General features: G+C 38.0%; 1 long non-coding RNA gene across 1 annotated transcript; it reads right to left on the bottom strand.

The window, feature by feature from the left end:
• Nucleotides 1–6,450: 6,450 nt before the first annotated feature.
• On the bottom strand, nt 6,451–6,803 carry LOC113071105 (uncharacterized). Its single transcript, XR_003280040.1, has 3 exons — nt 6,740–6,803; nt 6,596–6,661; nt 6,451–6,513 (listed from the first exon to the last, which is right to left on the bottom strand). It is a non-coding gene; the product is annotated as an uncharacterized LOC113071105 (long non-coding RNA).
• Between the last annotated feature and the right edge of the window lie 503 nt (nt 6,804–7,306).

The following is a 7,306-nucleotide window of genomic DNA, read 5'->3' as shown; positions in this document are numbered from 1 at the left end:
ATGAACACAGAGCCGAGCCAGATGACGAACGAACACACCCACTGCTGGAGCGGTTCTCGTTCTCAAGTCAAGAACTGGTTACATCGGTTTTCGGATCACCAGTACACTGAACCAAGAACCGTTTCTGTCGGATGTGTCCAATTGGAGAACCGATGAGCTGATTCTCGTTTCAAAGATAAACAAAAGTCTGGCTTGGAACAACATGAAGGTGAGTGATGAAAATCTTTGGTTTAACTAACACATTAGGTAAATGGGTTCCCACAGGGGAACCAGTAGATCTCTGCCTGATCGCTGATCTTCTGCTCCTTCCTCCATCCCAATTCTGGATTAATGAGCCACAGCAGATGTTTCCACTTTGAATGCTTTAGCCTAGCTTTTTTTTCTCCAGCATCTAAACTGAGAAAGAAAAAATCATAAAAAATAAACGAAATTTAATTAATCTCTTGCTACATCGATGGTTCCCACCTCATTCAACAATTCTGTCATCATCCCTGTGCCTAAGAACAATAAACCCTCTTGTCTGAATGACTATCATCCAGTTGCTCTCACATCAATAGTCATGAAGGTCTTTGAGCGACTGGTTAAAAACATAATCTGCTCCCCCATACCGGATACTTTGGACCCTCTTCAGTTTGCCTATTGCCCAAACAGATCCACTGATGATGCCATCTCTCACATCCTACACTCTTCTCTCACACACATCGACAGCAATAACAGGAACTATGTAAGGCTGCTATTTATTGACTATAGCTCAGCTTTTAATACTATAGTCCCCTTAAAGCTAGCTTCTAAACTCATAGACATCGGTCTGAATTCTTCACTCTGCAACTGGATTCTTGATTTCCTCACCGGCAGACCTCAAGTCGTGAAACTAGGCCAGTACACCTCCAGCTCCATCACCCTGAATGTAGGAGTCCCACAGGGCTGTGTCCTGAGTCCCCTGCTCTACTCTCTCTACACACATGACTGCGTGTCTTCACACAGCTCCACATCTATTATCAAATTTGCTGATTATACTGTGGTTATGGGCCTCATTCACAACAACAATGAGACATCATGGTGCCAGGACAACTGTCTCTCTTTCTGAATGTGAGCAAAACTAAAGAGCTGATTGTGGACTTTCAGGAAGAGACTGCAGCAGCCCTACACTCCTCTTATGATCAGCGGGACCCCTGTGGAGAGGGTGAGCAGCTTCAAGTACCTTGGTGTAAACATCTCGGAGGACCTGACTTGGACTACACACATTCAAACACAGGTTAATAAAGCCAGGCAAAGACTGTACCATCTGCAACAGCTGAGGAAATTCAGGGTCTCACCAGCAATCCTGAAAACATTCTATTCAGGGGCCATAGAAAGTGTATTGACTCAGTGTATCTCAGTGTGGTATGGGAACAGCTCCAGTCAAGACTGCAAAGCCCTGCAGAGAGTTGTGCGCTTAGCTGAGTGCATTTCAGGGTCTGCTATCCCCTCTCTGCAGGACATCTACCTCAAACGCTGCAGAAGTAGAGCTGCAAAAATCATCAAAGACTCCACCCACCCCAGTAATCATCTTTTCACTTTGCTGCCATCTGGTAAGCGCTTCCGTAGCCTGATGACAAAAACCGAGAGACTCAGGAGGAGTTTCTTCCCCCAGGCCATCAGGCTCTTAAACTCAAAACCAGCCTCTTAACATCTTAATGTCTTCATGTTAAGGTCATGTCTGTCCGATGTTCATCATGTTCATGATGTTCGCTACGGTAATGAATGTTGCTTTTTAATAAGTAGGGGAAATTCCCGACATTTAAAAAAATAACCGTTTACATGCCTAGGATGTTCGCATTGTAATAATGTACAGAAATACTTCAGATTTATAAACTGACTTGTTAGGTGATGTTTGTTCATTGAAATCATACAATTTCCTATTAATTCAACAGAACCTTTACGCACACTAGGGATTACCAATATGGTGGCGCGGCAGCTTCACTTTCATGACGTCATGAACAATCCAGTTCTATCCTGTTGTTAAGTGATGACGTAAGAAGCGCTGTTTCCAGGTCCAAGCATCAACTCGCTTCATTTGAGAATACGACCTCAGCAGCCGTTTATGAGCACTGTTTATTCATATTAATAATTTAAGCTAAACACTTTCAAACTTATGGTATACACTACAGTCTCCGTGCTCACAGCGTCCCAAACACAAATAATTTTGATATATATTTTTTATATTTATATTTTCATTGTCTGGCTATCTGGGACTTCGGTATGGAGTTAAAGGTTAAGATTATAACTTTTTCGCTAGTATTCTATCACATTGTGAGTTTATATTAGCAGCTTTTGTTGTTTTCTCGTGGTAACTGATAGAGCGTTTTTACACGGAAGCGCTGCTACGTGACGTCAGACTTAACAAGCAAATATTATAGATCAGATGTTTGGCTGCAGACGTAGGGGCGAGTGAACCGTCACTCAAGAGCGGAAATACTCACCTCCACCAAACTTTCGTTTTGTATTATTAATTGTTATATACATGAATAAAGGGTGCCCTAAAAGTTGTGTCACCTCTTTGTACGTAATGTTAATATGTTCTGTACTTTTATCTTTGTTACTTTTACCTAGTAGAAATAATAAAAAAATTATAATAATTAGGGCCGGGACTCGATTAAAAAAATTAATCTAATTAATTAGAGGCTTTGTAATTAATTAATCGAAATTAATCGCATTTTAATCGCATATAAATATTTGACCTGAGAACAGTGAGAAGTTTTTTTTTCACATGGATTTATACTATACCATTGAATAATGACTGAATACATAAGCTTAAGCAACAAAATATTGTTTATTTTTGTTCAACCAAGTCTAGCAGACCAGTGCAATTTTTGCCATGAAGTGTAGCAATAGCATATTTAGAAACAATTTAGAAATAGTACATTTCAGAATTTCAGGTAGCTTATAGGTGCTGGAACCTTCTGGAAACTGTTTTTTTTTTAAGTAAAACACAATACTGTCAATTACATTCAAAACATTGGAAACCCTGACTATTAGAAAACATCTCTCTGTTGCTTCAGAGGCCATAACCATAACATACTGTCTTGTCCAACTCTCAATAACCTTGGCCAAAACAATAAAGAGTTCAACATAAACTGTTGCACCAACAAAATAATGCATAGTTCAACATAAAGTGTAAAGTCCACGCTAGCTGCTATATGTTTTGCGTTGAGGTGATACTTGAGGCTCGATGTGCAGCTGCGGTGATATGCGAACGCTAGTTGGTGCTCCGGTATAATCGGTCCGCCGAAACTCATCCTGTGAGAAACGTTCCGCGGTGCAAAAATACATTATTAAAAATGCGGGAATTTTTTTTCTGTAATTAATTAATCTTAGTTAACGCGTTATTTTTTGTGTAATTAATTAATCTCAATTAACGCGTTAAAGTCCCGGTCCTAATAATAATATATGCTAATCTTTTACGGTTTATGACACGACAGCGTTTTTTTATTTCCCCCCAGCAATTTGCACTGCAGACATCCACAATCCATATTTTGAGATCTTCTGCCTTTTGTTCATGTTTGTTTTACCAATGTACAACTGAAAATGTAACATTCCATACATTTTAGAAAGTTAACCTTATGTTTGTGATATTTAGCGGTGAAAAATAAATGAAATATTAAATCAATTATTAAAATAATACCTCAACCAGAATTTTATGTTGAATTTTATATTTTAAGCAAAATAACAACATATACAAATAAACCACAATAAAATAATGAAGAATAATTTCCATAAGTTTTGCTTTTGAGTAATAATAATAAACACATCTTACACTACACTGAAAACACATGAACTGCAAGTGACCGTAATTGTAACAGTAAAAACACAATTCGCACGCACGCACACTTTACTCTTCAAGACCTCCATCTTCTGTGAAGCAATCCCAGCTACAGTAGCCAGGGTGGTCATCTGAGGAGTAAAACCCCAAAAGCACTACTTGTTCCATTTTCCTGGTGACCAGCCCCACAGCCTTTGTGATGCTGGCTGCACCGAAGGGGACTGCACCTAGAGATGATGTACGGCTTTCTGTACTTTAGATAGTGATAGTGTCTCTTTAAATATCTTCACTGCACCTGTTCAGTATAAAAACATAAAATAAATTCATGTTTCAGTCGAAGGTTTCATGTTAAGGCAGGCTCCGAATTCGGATGGTTGGAAGATGGTATGTCCACGCACACCTCACAAGTGAGTTTATCTGAAAATCGTACGGACGAGGTGATATACGACACGATTTAACAACCTGCCAATTTCCGAAACAATCGCATGAAGTTGATAGGCACGTTTGACTGGAAGCAGTGCTGCACAGAAGGATCACTGATCCTTCTGTGAGAGCGATAAGAGAGCACACAGATCCAATGCATTCGAATCACTCTCACGGTACTTTGTTGTCATACAAGTGATCATTCTGTGCAGCGCTGCTTCAAGACGAACGGGCCTAATATAACTGCTCTCCCTCTCTGACTGCATATAAAATATTGATACGAGCCGTGACTGTTTTCTACATGTACAGGTTATTTTTCAGCAACAGAAAACCGGGACGTCTGGTCACCCTGTGTGTGTGTGATCGTGTATATGGTTTATAAATATCTGACATTGGTATTACAATGTAAACATGGTTTGTGAGGACAATTCCTGTGCCCTCTTAAACCAAATGGCTTCAAAAAATACTAAGCGGTGTTTACTTAAAATTTTAAACATGCATTTTTTCGTGATGGATAGAGGTAGTGTATGGGGATAGAATATACAATTACATCTATGGAGAGTCCATGTAAACTACTTATGCGTGTGTGTGTGTGTGTGTGTGTGAGAGAGAGAGAGAGAGAGAATTCAAAAGCATGGTACAAGTTGCTAGAAACATCATACAGCGCTCGCTGTTCCTGCCGGAGTTCAGCTACTTTACCCTCCTGGTCAATAGTCCACATTCAATGTGGTGCTGCTGTCTTTGTCTTTCCTCTTCTGTGGTTTTCCTAGTTCATGATTGGTCAACTTCAGATAGATCAACAAATCGTCTGGTTCAACCGCACACAGCTCACAAACTTCTTAGACATGTTTGAAAATGATCGGGAGGTCGGGAAATGCTCGTAAGCCACTTTGCTCAGCTCGTAATTCCTCGCAAATGATTCGAGCCACGATCATACGAGCAAACACGATTTACACATGATTGAAAAAACTTTCATGCAAACTTGTACGACAGCAAAAATCGCACCGTATACGTCCGCCTTTAGGGAAATGGAAGAGAGTGAGATTACTTGGCCTAATTGCAGTGTTGGGCAGTAGCGTCGCTACAAACAGCGAAGCTACTAGTTTAACTACATTTCTCAGTAGCTTGGTCCTAGCTTCGCTACTTTCTGAATCAAATAGCTTTTCAGTAGTGAAGCTCTTTTTTTACCAAGTAGTGCGGTAGCTTCCACACAAGCTACATTTTCGCAAGCATTTCTGAAGCTCAAACTCAAATCGGGAAATACAACTGCTAAGATCGCTGATCCTGGATCAGTAGTGACGCGACGGCGCTACTTCATCTTGTTCGTTTTTACGGTGAATAACAGAGAGAAAATATGTTTTCAGATGCTGCTTGTAAAAATGATCAGGGTCCCCCTTACGAAAGGAAAATATATTTACCAATATATTTCTTAAAATATATTGTGATATATTGTAATATATTATTTTCCATTTTTATTTCTAATATTTTATATATTTAAATACATTTAATAATATATTGATGACACATATATTATATAATATATTGCAAAATATACAAATCATTGCCGCTTTCAATATATTGCAATATATTAAAAAAAAAAAAAAAAAAAAAAAAAAAAAAAAAAAAAATATATATATATATATATATATATATATATATATATATATAAAAAAGAATATATGCCTAATATATTACATGATATTTTCCAATATACTGCAATATATTTTTGTTTCATAAGGCCCAGCCTGGCCATTTTTTTTTTATTGTTTGGATTTCTTGCATTTTGTTCTGCAAAGTCCTACAGTATATTAAGCATGCCCATGCAACAGGTGCATACACTTACTTGTGCGCACATTGTTAATTACATGTATTTGATTGTTTTTGTTTCCAAATTGATAAGGAACACAAAAAACTATTAAACTAAACAATTACACCTGCCTATCTGTTTGACTGGCAGTTTTAAGCACTGAGATAGCATTGACTTGTAATAAAACGTGTTCAACATAAAAATGTAATTTTAAAAGTAGTTTAGATGTAGCAAGCTACTGTTGATGTAGCTTAGCTTGCTACATTTCCCAGGGGGTAGCTTCAGTGTAGTGAAGCTTCGTTTACTGTAGAGTAACTGGTAGCTTAGCTCACTACATTTTCCAAGTAGCTTGCCCAACACTGCCTAATTGTTATAGCCACAAAAAACAAGAGGGTCAACTGCACTTACCGAAGTCACTATCAAGCCAGCTGAAGGGTGTCTCCTGTTAAATATGCTCCTGACTGACAATGATGTTAAATCTCTGGCATGAACAATTACGTCAGATGAGTCTAGTTTAATTACAATGCTGACATTGCATTATCATTAATGTTAAAGCAATTTACTTGTTGCTGAAGGTGCCTGGGCCATCACAGTTGTGCTTTGTTGTTCTGATGCATCTGATTGCTGGGCTGGGGACACAAAGAAGACATGAGCACAGCAAAACTGGAACAAAACTATTCAACACAGAAAAGTACTGCATCAATCACCTACGACAGTCCCAAAGCAGACAAGGTGATGGTGCTCAGAAGTTCCAGTCTCTATTTGTGGAGGATGGATAACACTTGATATACATTTGATCTCAAACAAAAAAAGTCAAACAACAGAATAACAGAACAACAAAATAGAACAAAATAAATATGTACATGTTATTGTCACATGTAAAAAGACTTTGACTTCTAGGGTGGCAACATACATTTAAAATGTAAAGAGTGCTGCATCTTCTATGCCAATCCTATCCCTGGAAGTGAATGAAAAATTAAATATGAGAACAACCACCTCATATGACCTTTTTAACATTATACAACAAATGCTAGAGGCATACACATACAAAACAATCATGTACTTTCATTATTCACTACGTTATTTTAACACAAGCCCAAAAACTAAACTATGCTATCTGTCATGTATTGAAGGTAAAAATTTAAAGAGCAAACAATTTACAAATAAATTTATCAGAAATCTATTACCCAAAATGTACTTCACCAGTCAACTGAAAAGAAAGTATGTTCTTCAAGAATTTAGTGGAGAATAGGCAAAGAAAATAATGAAGCATT

The sequence above is a fragment of the Carassius auratus genome, unplaced genomic scaffold, assembly GCF_003368295.1.
Source record: "Carassius auratus strain Wakin unplaced genomic scaffold, ASM336829v1 scaf_tig00005954, whole genome shotgun sequence".
NCBI classification, from domain to species: Eukaryota; Metazoa; Chordata; class Actinopteri; order Cypriniformes; family Cyprinidae; genus Carassius; species Carassius auratus.
Note: the sequence above shows the minus strand (reverse complement) of the source record. Positions and strands in the feature narration are given on the sequence as shown.